Source organism: Chelonoidis abingdonii, chromosome 1 (genome assembly GCF_003597395.2).
Source record: "Chelonoidis abingdonii isolate Lonesome George chromosome 1, CheloAbing_2.0, whole genome shotgun sequence".
Classification (NCBI taxonomy): domain Eukaryota; kingdom Metazoa; phylum Chordata; order Testudines; family Testudinidae; genus Chelonoidis; species Chelonoidis abingdonii.
In genome coordinates, this window is record NC_133769.1 from 236,796,288 (window position 1) to 236,813,556 (window position 17,269).

At 46.8% G+C, this 17,269-nt stretch overlaps 1 protein-coding gene and 1 long non-coding RNA gene across 2 annotated transcripts in view; one reads left to right on the forward strand and one right to left on the reverse strand.

The window, feature by feature from the left end:
- The window catches only part of WWC3 (WWC family member 3), a 181,995-nt gene extending 172,045 nt beyond the window's left edge, over positions 1-9,950 (reverse strand). Inside the window, exon 1 of the mRNA XM_032779753.2 lies at positions 9,807-9,950. The gene's annotated coding sequence lies outside the window, so the exon portion shown is untranslated. The remainder of the gene's footprint in view (positions 1-9,806) is intronic.
- Positions 9,951-10,300: 350 nt separating this feature from the next.
- LOC142046313 (uncharacterized) lies at positions 10,301-16,133 on the forward strand. The gene is made up of 2 exons (XR_012655202.1): positions 10,301-10,950; positions 15,567-16,133. It is a non-coding gene; the product is annotated as an uncharacterized LOC142046313 (long non-coding RNA).
- Positions 16,134-17,269: the final 1,136 nt, after the last annotated feature.

Consider the following 17,269-nt stretch of genomic DNA (forward strand, 5'->3'; position numbering starts at 1 on the left):
GAACAACTCTCACTGACTTCTTTTGCAGTTGTTAGTATTCAGCACTTCTGCAAATCAAACCCCAGGGTCTCAAGTCAAGCAGCCAAAAAATTAGGAACACATAATCAGTGATCACATATGAAAAGCCTGGTTTAAGCGACCGAATCTTAGGGCAGGGGTAGACTAGAATCCAATTCTCCAGAGCAGCATTTGACTGCCTAACCAGGAGAACCTCCTTTATCTTCCTTCAATCCCCAGGCTCATTCACTGCAACCCTTCCAACCTCCAAATCACTTCCAGAGAACATCTGTACACGCTCGTGCTTCACACCATCCATTTCCTAGCCCTTGCATCCCGCCCCTACACCAAGTGGTGGGATCTGCTGCCACTTGAGGAGCATAGGTGCTAGAACTAGGGATTCGGGTGGTGCTGCCTCACCCCCTGGCTTGACATAGTTTCCATTATATACAGAGTTTACAGTTTGGTTCAATGGCACTCAACACCCTCACTATACAAATTGTTCCAGCACCCCTGCTGAGTAGGGGGTGGAACCCCTGTGGGCCAGTCTGTACTATACTTTGGTTCAGTGGCCCGGAGCCTGGTAAGGAGTGTGTCTGGTGGGTACAGCCTGTCCTGCCCACCCATCCAAGTGTGACCCCTTTCTTTTCTGCTCTATCCCTCCCAATGTGTCCAGGTCCTGCCTCTTCCCAGTGCTATTCTCCTTATTTAGCCAGTCCCAGTCTCTACGCCTCAGGCTTTTCATCCCAGGATCAGAAAGCCCTAGTCTTACCCCTCCAAAGTGCTCATCCCAGTCTCACTTTGCCACTCCTATCCTGTCTCCTGGCCCAATCTCTCCACTCGTTACCTAATCTCTCTCTCCCCACCCCCCATCCTGACCTCCACTCACTGCTCCCCTATCTATGTTCCCTGTCAGTAGCTCTCAGTCTCCCTTCACATAGGTTCCTCATGCCAGCTCCTTGTCCAGCCAGTCCCATTTCTCCCCCACACCCTAGCTCTTCTGCAGATGTCTCCCCATCCCCTCACTTCTTTCTCCTTGCCCCATTGGTTCCCATTCCCAGTCTCCTTCACCTCTACATCTCCCTCCCTGGTTCTTAGGCTCAACTCACCTCTACCCCTCCCAATTCCCTTTACTCAGCTTCCATTTCAGTTTTGGGGTTCACCTCCCATTTCCTCCAGACTATTCCCCCTCCAAGTCTCGCTTTTGTCCCCTCTGCATTCAAATCAGGTAACTTTCTCCTCCATGCTGCCTGAATGAGTGCCTATGGGATCACTAAGAGCACAGGAAAGGTAGACCCCCATCTCTCACTTTTAACTTCAGGTGCCCAAGCTCAACAGTCTGCAGCAGCCCAGAGCTGCAATTGCAGAGCATGTCCTGCTCAGCTCCAAGTCGCAGCATACTCAGTGCAGACAGAATCTTCAGATAATTTAGCTGCTAAAATCAAAATCTCTACTGAGCATGTGCAAACTGCAATTTTTCAAAGGCTTTTTCAAATTTTGACAGTTTTCACAGGGGCAGAAAAAGGCACATCCCCAACACAAAGTACACCCCCTTGCCAAATCTGACCTTCTCAGAAAAAACGGTCACAGGAAACTTGTATTACCATAGTATCTAAGCACCAAGCCACTGATCAAGACTCCACTGAAGAGTTTACAATCTATGGCCTGGTCTACACTACAAAGGGATGCTATTTGAGGAAGGACTGCTAGGCAGAGATGGCGTTCACCTTTCGAGGAGGGGAAAGACCTTATTTGCACACAGACTGGCCAACCTAGTGAGGAGGGCTTTAAACTAGGTTCGACGGGGACAGGTGAGCAAAGCCCACAGGTAAGTGGGGAACACAAAGACCTGTGAGATGAGACAGAAACAAGAGGGAGCGTGGGCTATAATGGCAGAGAGAAAGGAGGGTCAGTGCAAAACTGGGAGGCAAGATCAAACCAGTATCTTAGATGCCTATATACAAATGCGAGAAGTATGGGTAATAAGCAGGAAGAACTGGAAGTGCTAATAAATAAATACAACTATGACATTGTTGGCATCACTGAAACTTGGTGGGATAATACACATGATTGGAATGTTGGTGTGGATGGGTATAGTTTTCTCAGGAAGGATAGACAGGGGAAAAAGGGAGGAGGTGTTGCCTTATATATTAAAAATGTACACACTTGGACTGAGGTGGAGATGGACATAGGAGACGGAAGTGTTGAGAGTCTCTGGGTTAGGATAAAAGGGGTAAAAAACAAGGGTGATGTCGTGCTAGGAGTCTACTACAGGCCACCTAACCAGGTGGAAGAGGTGGATGAGGCTTTTTTTAAACAACTAACAAAATCATCCAAAGCCCAAGATTTGGTGGTGATGGGGGACTTCAACTATCTGGATGTATGTTGGGAAAATAACACCGCGGGGCACAGACTATCCAATAAGTTCCTGGACTGCATTGCAGACAACTTTTTATTTCAGAAGGTTGAAAAAGCTACTAGGGGGGAAGCTGTTCTAGACTTGATTTTAACAAATAGGGAGGAACTCGTTGAGAATTTGAAAGTAGAAGGAAGCTTGGGTGAAAGTGATCATGAAATCATAGAGTTTGCAATTCTAAGGAAGGGTAGAAGGGAGTACAGCAAAATAGAGACAATGGATTTCAGGAAGGCGGATTTTGGTAAGCTCAGAGAGCTGATAGGTAAGGTCCCATGGGAATCAAGACTGAGGGGAAAAACAACTGAGGAGAGTTGGCAGTTTTTCAAAGGGACACTATTAAGGGCCCAAAAGCAAGCTATTCCGATGGGTAGGAAAGATAGAAAATGTGGCAAAAGACCACCTTGGCTTAACCACGAGATCTTGCATGACCTACAAAATAAAAAGGAGTCATATAAAAAATGGAAACTAGGTCAGATTACAAAGGATGAATATAGGCAAATAACACAGGAATGCAGGGGCAAGATTAGAAAGGCAAAGGCACAAAATGAGCTCAAACTAGCTATGGGAATAAAGGGAAACAAGAAGACTTTTTATCAATACATTAGAAGCAAGAGGAAGACCAAGGACAGGGTAGGCCCACTGCTCAGTGAGGAGGGAGAAACAGTAACAGGAAACTTGGAAATGGCAGAGATGCTTAATGACTTCGTTGTTTCGGTCTTCACTGAGAAGTCTGAAGGAATGTCTAACATAGTGAATGCTTATGGGAAGGGGGTAGGTTTAGAAGATAAAATAAAAAAAGAGCAAGTTAAAAATCACTTAGAAAAGTTAGATGCCTGCAAGTCACCAGGGCCTGATGAAATGCATCCTAGAATACTCAAGGAGTTAATAGAGGAGGTATCTGAGCCTCTAGCTATTATCTTTGGAAAGTCATGGGAGACGGGAGAGATTCCAGAAGACTGGAAAAGGGCAAATATAGTGCCCATCTATAAAAAGGGAAATAAAAACAACCCAGGAAACTACAGACCAGTTAGTTTAACTTCTGTGCCAGGGAAGATAATGGAGCAAGTAATTAAAGAAATCATCTGCAAACACTTGGAAGGTGGTAAGGTGATAGGGAATAGCCAGCATGGATTTGTAAAGAACAAATCGTGTCAAACCAATCTGATAGCTTTCTTTGATAGGATAACGAGTCTTGTGGATAAGGGAGAAGCGGTGGATGTGGTATACCTAGACTTTAGTAAGGCATTTGATACGGTCTCGCATGATATCCTTATCGATAAACTAGGCAAATACAATTTAGATGGGGCTACTATAAGGTGGGTGCATAACTGGCTGGATAACCGTACTCAGAGAGTAGTTATTAATGGCTCCCAATCCTGCTGGAAAGGTATAACAAGTGGGGTTCCGCAGGGGTCTGTTTTGGGACCGGCTCTGTTCAATATCTTCATCAACGACTTAGATGTTGGCATAGAAAGTACGCTTATTAAGTTTGCGGACGATACCAAACTGGGAGGGATTGCAACTGCTTTGGAGGACAGGGTCAAAATTCAAAATGATCTGGACAAATTGGAGAAATGGTCTGAGGTAAACCGGATGAAGTTCAATAAAGACAAATGCAAAGTGCTCCACTTAGGAAGGAACAATCAGTTTCACACATACAGAATGGGAAGAGACTGTCTAGGAAGGAGTATGGCAGAAAGAGATCTAGGGGTCATAGTGGACCACAAGCTAAATATGAGTCAACAGTGTGATACTGTTGCAAAAAAAGCAAACGTGATTCTGGGATGCATTAACAGGTGTGTTGTAAACAAGACACGAGAAGTCATTCTTCCGCTCTACTCTGCGCTGGTTAGGCCTCAACTGGAGTATTGTGTCCAGTTCTGGGCACCGCATTTCAAGAAAGATGTGGAGAAATTGGAGAGGGTCCAGAGAAGAGCAACAAGAATGATTAAAGTTCTTGAGAACATGAGCTATGAAGGAAGGCTGAAAGAATTGGGTTTATTTAGTTTGGAAAAGAGAAGACTGAGAGGGGACATGATAGCAGTTTTCAGGTATCTAAAAGGGTGTCATCAGGAGGAGGGAGAAAACTTGTTCACCTTAGCCTCTAATGATAGAACAAGAAGCAATGGGCTTAAACTGCAGCAAGGGAGATTTAGGTTGGACATTAGGAAAAAGTTCCTAACTGTCAGGGTAGTTAAACACTGGAATAAATTGCCTAGGGAGGTTGTGGAATCTCCATCTCTGGAGATATTTAAGAGTAGGTTAGATAAATGTCTATCAGGGATGGTCTAGACAGTATTTGGTCCTGCTGTGAGGGCAAGGGACTGGACTCGATGACCTCTCGAGGTCCCTTCCAGTCCTAGAGTCTATGAATCTATGAATAGCTGTGCTGGCTAGCAGTGTGGAACAAAAAAAATCATACCCCTGAAGATAATTAGGCTGATAAAACCACGAGCGCAGATGCTTCTGTCATCTTAACTAATGTCATTCGGGGAGGTGGTATTACTATGTTGGCAAAAGAATTTCTGTCAGGATACACTGCTCTACCTTAGGCCAACATAGCCCATGTCTACGCTACAGAGCCCAGGTATAACAGAGACAGATGGAGACAGAAGACAGATAGGCGAGTTCAGATGCGTTGATGATTATCCATTAACCATTAATTTTTGAGATCTAGCAGTTTATAATCCATTTAATACATAGCACATTAATTTTGTATAGTGCTAAGAAGTCTACATACATCAACGCAATTATCTTTGTCAACCAAGGCGGTGATCCATCTCAAAGATAAAATACTCACTAAAACTGCTTGGCTGACTGTGATGGAGTGTGCTCGCCACACCAGCCCTGAAAGAGATGATTAGGCTAGGTGGGCCCCATCACCTAATTAAGCTGCAAATGGGGGAGACTTAGGTTGTGTGGAGGGCCTAATTACAAGGAAGTTCACCTATGAGGGAGCAGGCAGAACTTCTATAAAGCTAGGAGGCTGGCAGTGGCAACAGGGTGGAAGGCAGCAGGGATGAAGTCTGCATCCTCTCTCTCTGCAGTAAGGGAGCAGGATGGGATATAGAAACTCATGAGGAAGGGTTTACTTAGTGGGCCTAAGAGAAAAGACTGTGAGTAAGAAGGCTGATGAAAAAGAAGCATGGTGGGCTGTAGCCCAGGGAAGAGGGCAGTAAGGTTGGTGAAGTCCCAGACCAACTGCTTGCTACAGAGCCCTGAACAGGAACCCAGAGTAGAGGGTATGCCTTGGTTTCCTTATCATCCACTACAGAGTGGTTCTGTTAAGGGCAGCTGATAGGAAGACTGGCGGAGATGCTGCAGGAGTGACAGAATCAGGGCAGTGGGTGCAGAAGGACTGTGAAACACTCCCCATGAAGAGGAAACTATAGTGCGATCTGGCTGGAGGGTCATGTCACGCAGTAGACATACTGTAACTTGGTGAGCAGGAGAAGAACTGTATGGTGGAAGACCAAAAAGGGATTGCTAAACTGGGCAAAGCTAATCACTAGGAGGCACCACCCAGCAGCAAGCAGAACATCCTTTAACACTAACCTTCCTTACTTCATCTCACATATTATTCCTTGTTTTCCTTCCTCGCTTTACTCTACTCTTTCCTATAATAGATCTTAATGTATTTTCTCCTGAGTCATATTCAGTTTCCAGTTCTCTTCTTTCTCCTTCCATCTACCATCATCTCATCTCTCTTTTCACTGTGTTCTTCTCCTCCTCTCTTGCATTTCTTCCTCACCCCAGCCTCCAAAAAAATCTGTATACTGCTTTCCTAACTTACTCCATTAACCTTTCCCACTCTCTCCTGCCCACCCTGACACAGGGATCAATTTGTTAACCAAATAACTGGTGGTAGGTTTCAGTTTTTACTCAAACAACTGATTGAGACACACACCCCACGCACAGTCTGGAGGCAATGTCCAAAAGAAGGGCCATGCCCCAAGCCGCTGGGAACGTGAAACATGCTGGAAAGCCTAATAGTGTTGTCCCTGATGTGTGCTTGGGAGTGGGGCTCCATCTTTCCTATTATTCTCTAGTCAGTAGATGGCTGATAATCTGAGATGCCTGTGGGCCAAGCTTCAAATTTTTCCCAATACCTTTTGGCTGCTAGATAGTAAAAACATGCTGGGTGTGTCCTCCTCCTCCCACTCCCTCAAAAACACCCCACCCCCTTTTGGCTGCTTCAGGAATAGGGAGTAATTTCTGCTACTTTACTCCTTCCTCAGTCTCCTGGTTGATGTGATAGGGGAGGTGTATACCCTATCCCTCCCTCAATCTGGTGTTAAGTCCTTTTCTCCAAAAAATGAATAGCTACAGTACATATGTCTCCTAGCTGCTTAGGGCTTTCCCAAGCATTGGCAAAATTGAGTTCTTATTTGTTCCACTGCCACCCAGAAGACTTTGAATAGCAGCAATGAAGACTCACAAGCCTGGTCAGTTTTCACTCTACAGCATTTCCAAAGAAACATCTAATCAGCAGCATACTTTGAAGATGTCTGTCTGTAAGATAACATAGCAGCAGTTTATCCTGAGTTTGCATTTGAAAGGTTATCTTTGCAACCACAGGGCTAGAATGAAGGCTTAAATTCTGCAGAAGTTGATGGCACTGGCCTGATATAAATCACCTTTTTGTATCTGCTTCAAGCTAAATGTGTCAATCTCCACTGAAGGAACTGTACCACATATTCATGCATTCTTGATGAGCCAAGGGAAGATTAAGCATTAATCTAAATTAGTATTTGGACAAACCTATACACATATCAGACAACATTCCAAATTACTGATTATTTTAACAAATTAAGGCATATAAATTTAAACATACTAAAGTAAATTCAGTCATGAATTCAATGGCGTTATGATAAGACTTGTTTAATTCTTTCCTCTGCGCTCTATATATTTGCTCCATATATTTCGAAGAACCATATGGAAAGGCTTCCTCCTTCCATTACATTTCAGGGGAAAACAAAGAGATAGACTGCCTATTGAGACAAATATACTTCCCTTCAGACACCCTGAAGATAGCATATTCAAAACCAAAAATTGGGCCATTAAACCTCACCCACCTTGTCTCTCTAATATCCTGGGACCGAGATGGCTATAATACCACTGCATATTCAAAATAAATCAACAGTAGTATTAGAGTATACAATCAATGCAGAAAATTATATGTCAACAGAATACAATAAACTGCAGTACATGAACACAAAACATACACATATACACAGTCAATAGCATATGGAAAAAGCCAAAATTTTGTTTTCAGATAAAATAGTTAACTGTATAAACAATATAAATATTTACCTACAAGAACAGCAATGTACCATTGTGCAAGAAAACAGGAATTGAACAAATTATTATTAGTCTTTAAACCAGACTCCATTTAAACGTTTCTGTGGCCTGCTTAACATTCCATGCATATTTCTGGCAAGGTAGTTCTGGATGAAGTTCAAACTGTCCTTTTCTAACTTTCACTTACTATAAAAATTGTTTAATATAGAAAAGTATACAACAAACTTTCTTATTTTACCAACACCTAAAATACTGACACTTGTGTTCAGTAATGCTACATGGAATTTTTTAGAGCAAATCTTCAAAGTGAGATTGCGTTTACCAGACCACACCATCTATAAATGTTACATACTTCCATAATCTTTAAACTGTAATAAATTCTTCAGTTAGCTGATGCAAGTTTATTTAAAAAAAAAAGTTTATAAAAAAATACTTAAACCTATTTTTAAAAATTGATGTTTTCTCACTCAATGAGACATGCTACCAAGCCCAAAATATGTGAAGTCATTTTCTAACAACGTAGTCCAAAGTAATTTGTAGTAGCCCACATATTCCTCAAATTGATTAGAAAAAACACTGATTTGCCAAATTTCTCCCTAAATGTTATCTTCTGATAAGGTAGTCCATCATATTGTTTCATTATATCCCAAGCAGCTGTGTTTCCAATTTGTTCAAACCAGCTAATAAATCAGCATGGTCATGCTGCAAAGTTATAGTGGATTCTATATTAGCATTTGAAAAATGAAAACACACTCCTATGCATGGGCACTAAGTACAGACAGTGCTGCTTTGTCTCCTAAAATACGCTTTTACTGCTCAAATAATATTTACAAATTGGAAGTAAAAAGATACTTTAACACTATACAGAAATGACTAGGGACCTGATCCTGCAAACTCAAACCCCTAACTTAAGTGAGCTGGCCCACTTCAGAAGTCAGTGTGATTATTCATGCAAGTAAAGATAAGCATGTGCAAGTGTTTACAGGGACTGAGGACTGTATCAGAATAAAGCTATGCAGCTCAATCAGTCTATCCACCGTAAGAGACTTTATGCTCCATTTCTTTTAAAAACGGAGCTACACCTAAAATAGTGCAGTTTGAGGGGCGTGGGAGTCGTTTGGGGTTTCTAGAGCAAAGAATTCACATAAGGCCTCTTTAAGAATATTTAAATCAGAGAAGGCCTAAATATTTTTCTGTTCTTCTGAGAAGGAAATGGCAGGTCAAAGCTTGAGAAGAAATGTTATTAGATTTCAACAAGTGACAACTCTGTTCTTCTAAACTATACCACGATGCACCAAATATCATCTCCACTTTCACACTTCATAGCAAAGTGATATTCCCCCCCCCCACATATGAATACTTTAAAATGCTCATGTTGAATTACAGACAATAGTTTGCAGAAGTTTCCATGAGAGCAAGAAAAGTTTCTTTGACTTCATATGGGGAGTTGAGTTAAAAATTACTAGCACAAACCGTGACTTACAAAAATCCAATAAACCCTTTAAATATGTTGCGGTAAGTGTCCTTTCTGGATTTTCTTGGCTCGTAAACTTACACCAGGGAACAGACAAGCCATCCCCAGTGCCAGATCAATAAAATCGAGTGCCCGCAGAACGGCTGCTGTTTCAGGTGGCTTCAGCCCATCCGTGCAAGCTGCAATGTTGCAACAGTTCTGCTACTTGGAATGTGTCTGCGTTCGTGCGGGCTGAACCTGGCTCCAGCACAGCGAGCAGCCCGGCGAAGGCGTGACGGCCCCAGCCAGCGCGCACACACCTCCCAACCTCTCTGCTGGGGGAGCCCGGAGAGGGCAAGCTGGCCCCGCTAGGGTCCAAAAGCAAATCCCCGCTGCTGGGCCGAGGGAAGCGAGCTAGCCCGGGTTACTGCCTACCCCCAGGAAGGGAGCACAACGGGGCAATGGACCCCCCCCCCGGAGGAAATGGGAACATGGGGCATCAGCCAGATGTAACCAGGGGGCTCGCCAGGCTCCCACCCCCTGTGCCCCCCTGGCTGGGGCGGCCCCGGACGCAGTTAGCGGCCCTTCCCCCAGCGCAGCCCCCGGTGCAGGCGGCTTGGGTGCCCGCCGGCCCCTTACCTGTCCCGGGGGTCGATCCACGAGGTCTGCCGGGTGTTGTGGTCGATGTAGAAGACGCGTCCGTCGAAGTCTCTCGCCTCCTCCCAGCCCGCGGGCAGCGGCAGCTCCGAGCTTTCCCGGCCCCGCTGGCCACCCCCCGCCGCCGCCGGCTGCCCGCGCGCCGGGACCGCTCACCCAGGGCATGGCCCCGCCGTCCCCGGCCGCCGCCACCTGGCCCAGCCGCCGCGCCTCCCGCGCGCCCCGCTGCAGGCCCCGCGCCCGCCCGCCGGTCGCCGCCTCCAGCCGCTACCAAGCGGCCCCGCGGGGAGCGGGACTGGGCGGCTCCGGCAGCGCCGCGCCGGGCTCATCCTCCCCGCTCGAGCCGGACGGCAGCCCGCCGCTAACCGCCGCGGCAGCGGCTCCGAGAGCCGCGCTCTCCCACGCGCCCGCCCCGCCACAGCCCGCCGGCTCCCCCCGCTCCCGCCCGGCGCCTGCCCCGGCCATCTTCCCTCCCTGCCTGCGCCAGGGCCGGCCCCTCCCGGCGATTCCCACGCTGGGGCGGGGAGCGGCGCTTCCCCTCCGCCCGCTTCCAGCCCCGGCGGTGCAGTCACTCCCCTCCGGCCTGGGGGGGGAGCGGGGGAGGCTGGAGAGACCCGCTCCCGGAAGGGGGACGGGGCGAGGCGCGGCGGCCGAAGTTAGCTCCTGGCCCAGGTGGCGCGGAAACAAATCCGGGCGTGAGGAACCGGGGGTGGAATCCGGAGCGGCGGGGCCACGCGGGGTTTGCTCCTGTGTTCGGAGCCGGGATCGGGTTACAGACACACGCCCCCATCCAGGGTAGTGGCTCGGCCTGGGGGAAGAGAGCCGCCCCGTGTGAAACCGCTCCAAGTTGGGGCGTTCCCACATCTGACCCCCTTCTAGAGCATGCGACTTTCACCCCTACCCTGTGTTCGCACACGCAATTGGGAGACTGAGGCGCAATTATAAAGGGACTGGAAAGCGGCCTCCCCGTGCCTCATGACATGCCTCTTCACTACTTCCTCCATCCCAAAGCCCGGATCCTCAGGGGACTTAGACTCCTAACTTCAATTCATTTCAGTGGAAGCTTGGAGCCTTTGGAGGATCTGGGACCAAGTGTCCGTCAAAATCTGTAGCTGTCACTAAGATGGTAAGTAATATGTATGTGCCTATGGGGAAAGTTTGACCCCTGGAGCCTGCAGAGGATAAGATTGAAAGGCGTGCAGAACAGACCAGCTACACAACATCAGTGCAACCCTGACTGCTTCCCTGGAGCTGGCAATAGCTATGGGCAGAGGAGTTGGAGAATCTGATGATTGTGATATGAGATGTGGGAGGTTTGAGCCTCTCTCCCCCCATGTATCTGCATTTCTTATGGTACACAGGCACCTCTTTCCTTTGATCAGCATGCCTCATTTCAATGCTGAATTGTGGTGCATTAGTAGCAACACAGGAGTCTCCTTGCCATGGGGATTGCCGGCGGTGAGATGGGATATGAGAGTGGTCTGTAGGTTTAATAATGGTTAAGTGATACCGTTAGATGGAATCCTATAAGGGTTGAAGGGATCATAGCGTTTAGCAAATGTTGGGATGTTTCTGTCGAGTAGGATCAGTGTTTCAGAGTAGGATAGGTGGAGGTAGCTCCTCTTAATACGTGTTACCTAACACAAAACATGCACCTGGTGCACCTGCACTCTTTATTTCCTAATTTTGAAAGATCTGAGTTTAGCTGAACTTGTTTCAGAAGGGCACACGGCATCCCCTGTTAAGGTGAAACTTTTGAGGTACTAAACTTTTATTTTTTTAAAAAGCAGCAAAGAGACCTGTGGCACCTTATAGACTAACAGATGTATTGGAATATGAGCTTTCGTGGGTGAATACCCACTTCGTCAGATGCATGTAGTGGAAATTTCCAGAGGTAGGTATAAATATGCAAGCAGTATGCAATACGTCTGTTAGTCTATAAGGTGCCACAGGACTCTTTGCTGCTTTTACAGATCCAGACTAACACGGCTACCCCTCTGATACTAATTTTTTTAAGTAATTTATTGGCACTTTCATGTATCATACACAGCTCTCCCTTCCACAGCCTCTGGCTCCTTCACAGCGATTAGTCCCAGTGCAGAATGCACTGGCTGCATGTTAGGCCCTTCCCTCTACATCATCTCCATGTCTCTGCCAATCTAGAACAGCCTGGCTCTCCCTCCTCAACCATACACTCCATGCAGAAGCAGGCAGCAGCATGGAACCTGCAGGTGGAGGATTCAGGGTCAGGGACAAAGAGTCAGAAGGGACATGTTTTGAAGAGGAGAAGGACATTGTGGCTGACCAGAGAAGAAGGATGGTCCAGGGGTTAGAACCTCAAACTTGGGTCCAATTTGCTGCTCTGCGACAGACCATTTGTGACCTTGACCAAGTCAGTCTCTCTGTGACTTAAGCTCCTCATCAGTAAAAATGGGAATAATAACACTTCCCTGCAGAAATGGAGTCCCTCAGTCTACCTACCTTAGGCCCATAAGCAGATGGTTTCAGGGGCCCCATTTCCATGGAAGGGGCAACAGAGCGAATCGGTGCCCAGGAAGTCTGCAGAGAGGCCAAAGGAGGAAACAGCGCTGTAGCCTGTTGAGACAGCCTGTTTAAAATATCTGGGGATCCAGAGGTTTCGATTCCCCTCACAGCTGTTTATTGAGTGGCCATGGGGGGGGGGGGCGCTTCAGTAGACCTACTGTACCCCACGGACCTCCTGGGTATGGTGCTCTGTCCCATCTAGTGGCACTGAGACCACTTAGCTGTGATCTACACTACAGGGTTAGGTTGAATTTAGCCACGATAGGTCGATTTTACAATGAATGCATCTACACAAGCAACCCCGTTCTGTCGACCTAAAGGGCTCTTAAAATTGACTCCTCCCCGGCAAGGGGATTAGCGCTAAAATCGACCTTGCTGGGTCGTATTTGAGGTAGTGCGGACGCAAATCGACGTTATTGGCCTCTGGGAGCTATTCCAGAGTGCTCCAATATGACAGCTCTAGACAGCACTTTCAACTCTGATGCACTAGCCGGGTACATAGGAAAAGCCCCAGGAACTTTTGAATTTCATTTCCTGTTTGGTCAGCGTGGCAAGCTCAGCAGCACAGGTGACCATGCAGTCCTCCCAGAATCGTAAACAAGCTCCAGCATGAAGCAAATGGGAGACACTGGATCTGATTGTTGTATGAGGAGAAGAATCTGTGCAGGCAGAACTCTGATCAAAAAAAAGAAATGCTAATATATATGCCAAAATTGCACAGGGCATGATGAACAGAGGCTACATCAGGGACACACACAGCCGTGCTGCGTGAAAATTAAGGAGGTCAGGCGAGCCTACCAAAAGACAAAGGAGGCAAGCGGTCGCTCTAGGTTGGAGCCCCATACATGCCGCTTCTATGATGTTGGCATAGAAAGTACGTTTATTAAGTTTGCAGACGATACCAAACTGGGAGGGATTGCAACTGCTTTGGAGGACAGGGTCAAAGTTCAAAATGATCTGGACAAATTGGAGAAATGGTCTGAGGTAAACCGGAGGAAGTTCAATAAAGACAAATGCAAAGTGCTCCACTTAGGAAGGAACAATCAGTTTCACACATACAGAATGGGAAGAGACTGTCTAGGAAGGAGTATGGCAGAAAGAGATCTAGGGGTCATAGTGGACCACAAGCTAAATATGAGTCAACAGTGTGATACTGTTGCAAAAAAAGCAAACGTGAATCTGGGATTAATTAACAGGTGTGTTGTAAACAAGACACGAGAAGTCATTCTTCCGCTCTACTCTGCGCTGGTTAGGCCTCAACTGGAGTATTGTGTCCAGTTCTGGGCACCGCATTTCAAGAAAGATGTGGAGAAATTGGAGAGGGTCCAGAGAAGAGCAACAAGAATGATTAAAGGTCTTGAGAACATGACCTATGAAGGAAGGCTGAAAGAATTGGGTTTATTTAGTTTGGAAAAGAGAAGACTGAGAGGGGACATGATAGCAGTTTTCAGGTATCTAAAAGGGTGTCATCAGGAGGAGGGAGAAAACTTGTTCACCTTAGCCTCTAATGATAGAACAAGAAGCAATGGGCTTAAACTGCAGCAAGGGAGATTTAGGTTGGACATTAGGAAAAAGTTCCTAACTGTCAGGATAGTTAAACACTGGAATAAATTGCCTAGGGAGGTTGTGGAATCTCCATCTCTGGAGATATTTAAGAGTAGGTTAAATAAATGTCTATCAGGGATGGACTAGACAATATTTGGTCCTGCTGTGAGGGCAAGGGACTGGACTCGATGACCTCTCGAGGTCCCTTCCAGTCCTAGAGTCTATGAATCTATGAATCAGCTGCATGGCATTCTAGGGGGGGACCCTACCACTACCCTACCACTGTCCGTGGACACCTGGAAGCGGGGAGTCTCACTCAACACAGCGATGGATTTTGTGGAGGAGGAGGAGACGAATGCATAGCAGGCAAGTGGTGAATCCGTTCTCCCCAGCAGCCAGGACATTTTCATCACCCTGGAGCCAATACCCTCTCAAGGTGGGATCCCCGACCCTGAAGGTGGAGAAGGCACCTCTGGTGAATGCACATTTGTAACTACAGTACAAGGTTTAAAAGTAGTGTTTAATTTGCCCTGAAGACTTAGGATGCATTCGCGGCCAGTAGTGCTACTGGAAAAGTCTGTTAAGGTGTCTGGGGATGGAGCGGAAATCCTCCAGGGACATCTCCATGAAGCTCTCCTGGAGGTACTCTGAGGGTATGTCTTCACTACTGGCCTGATCGGCGGGCAGTGATCGAGCCAGAGGGGATCTAGTCTAGTCCCCGAACACTCTCCTGTCGACTCCTGTACTCCAGCTTGGCAAGAGGCGCAGGTAGAGTCGACGGGGGAGCGGTAGCAGTCAACTCACCGCGGTGAAGACACCACGGTAAGTCAATCTAAGTACGTCAACTTCAGCTATGTTATTCACCTAGCTGAAGTTGCCTAACTTAGATTGATTTCCTCCCCCTCTACCCAGTGTAGACCAGGCCTGAAAGCCTTTGCAGAAGGTTTCTGGGGAGGGCTGTCTTATTTCGTCCTCCACGGTAGGATACTTTACCTTGCTAAGCCAGTAGCAAGTAGTCTGGAATCATTGCAACACAAAGCATGGCAGCGAATGGTCCTGGGTTTTGGTCGCATTCAAGCAACATTTGGTCTATATCTTTCTGTGTTAACCTTAGGAGAGTGATATCATTCATGATCATGTGGTTGAAATAGGGGAATTTTTGTAAAGGAACAGTAAAAGGACCCCATTCGTGTTGGTTGTTTGCACTTGGCTAAAAGGGATCATCCCTGAAAACAGCCACATGGCGGGGGTGGGGGTGGGTGAAGGGATCATCCCAAATAGCCACACGGGGCGGGAGGTGCTGCACATCCACCCGAAGACCACAGCCCCTCCTTTTAAATGGCAAACCCAACCGGCATTCCTTGCTATGGGAAAGGAAGGCACTGCAGTTTGAAAACATTCCCACATGTTTAGGAGGATGTTAGAAGCCAAACCCACGTACCCTTTGTCTTTCCATGGCTTCCTGGAAACCGAATTCTGTTGCTCAGCCATGTGTGATGCGGTAGGCGCTCAATATAAAAGGCAAAATGCGACCTTGTACCTAAAGCACATGTGCTGTCTGCTGTGAATTGCTTGATTCACTGTGAAAGTCTCCCTTTTGTTCTCAGAAATGTATCTTCTTAAATTCTACTCTCCCTTTTTATCCCCCTGCAGGTGCAAATGTTTCTGTGCTCCCCCTATCATCTCCGTACCTGAGGTTATCGCAGATTAGAAGGTGAAAAAAACACACTCGTGATGACATGTTTTCTGAGCTCATGCAGTCCTACTGCACGGATAGGGCACAGTTGAATGCATGGAGGCATTCAGTGGCAGAGTCCAGGAAAGCATTACGTGAGCGCGATGAGAAGAGGCATGATGCAATGCTGAGGCTAATGGAGGAGCAAACGGACATGCTCAGGCATCTGGTGGAGCTGCAGGAAAGCCAACAAGAGCACAGACCGCCCCTGCATCCACTGTACAACTGCCTGTTCTCCTCCCCAAGTTCTATATCCTCCTCACCCAGATGCCTAAGAACGCAGGGAGGGGAGGTCCTGAGAACCTAGCCACTCCACTCCAGAGGATGCCCCAAGTAACAGAAGGCTGTCATTCAAACAGTTTTGATTTGTAATGTAGCTACAATAAGCAATGTGGCCTTGTCCTACCCTACCCCACCCGGGCTACCTTATCAGTTATCTCTCTTCCTTTAATTTAATAAAGAAAGAATGCATGGTTTCAAAACAATAGTGATTTTATTTTTTTCGCCAGCTGTGATTGAAGGGGGGAGGGTGGTTGACTTACAGGGAATTAAAATCAACAAAAGAGGCAGGTTTACATCAAGGAGAAACACACACAACTGTCACACCATAGTCTGGCCAGCCATGAAACTGGTTTTGAAAGCCTCTCTCATGCGCAGCGTGCCTACCTGTTCTCTTCTAATCTGGCTGTTCAAAATTAGCAGCCAGACGATTTGCCTCAACCTCCCACTCCACCTTAAACGTCTTCCCCCTTACTCTCACGGATATTATGGAGCACACAGCAAGCAGTAATAGCAGTGGGAATATTGGTTGCGCTGAGGTCTAACCTAGTCAGCAAACAACACCAGTGAGCTTTTTAAATATCCAAAGGCACATTCTACAGCAGGGGTAGGCAACCTATGGCACATGTCCCGAAGGTGGCACACAAGCTGATTTTCAGTGGCACTCTTACTGCCTGGGTCCTGGCCACCGGTCCGGGGGCTCTGCATTTTAATTTAATTTTAAATGAAACTTCTTAAACATTTATAAAATTTTGTTTATTTTACATACAACAATAGTTTAGCTATATATTCTAGACATAGAAAGAGACCTTCTAAAAACATTAAAATGTATCACTGGCATGCGAAACCTTAAATTAGAGTGAATAAATGAAGACTCGGCACACCACTTCTGAAAGGTTACCGACCCCTGTTCTACAACCATTCTGCACTTGCTCAATCTATAATTGAACTGCTCCTTACTACTGTCCAGGCTGCCCGTGTATGGCTTCATTGGCCATGGGAGCAAGGAGTAGGCTGGGTCTCCAAGAATAACTATAACATTTCAACATCCCCAACAGTAATTTTCTGGTCTGGGAAGTAAGTCCCTTCTTGCAGCTGCTCAAACAGCGCAGAGTTCCTAAAGATGCAAACGTCATGCACCTTTCCTGGCCATCCCACACTGGTGTCGGTGAAACCTCCCTTGTGATCCACCAGTGCTTGCAGCACCATTGAAAAGTACCCCTTGCGGTTTATGTACTCGTTGGCAAGGTGGTCCAGTGCCAAGATAGGGCTATGCATTCCGTCTATCACCCCACCACAGTTAGGGAAACACAGTGCTGCAAAGCCATCTACTATGACCTGT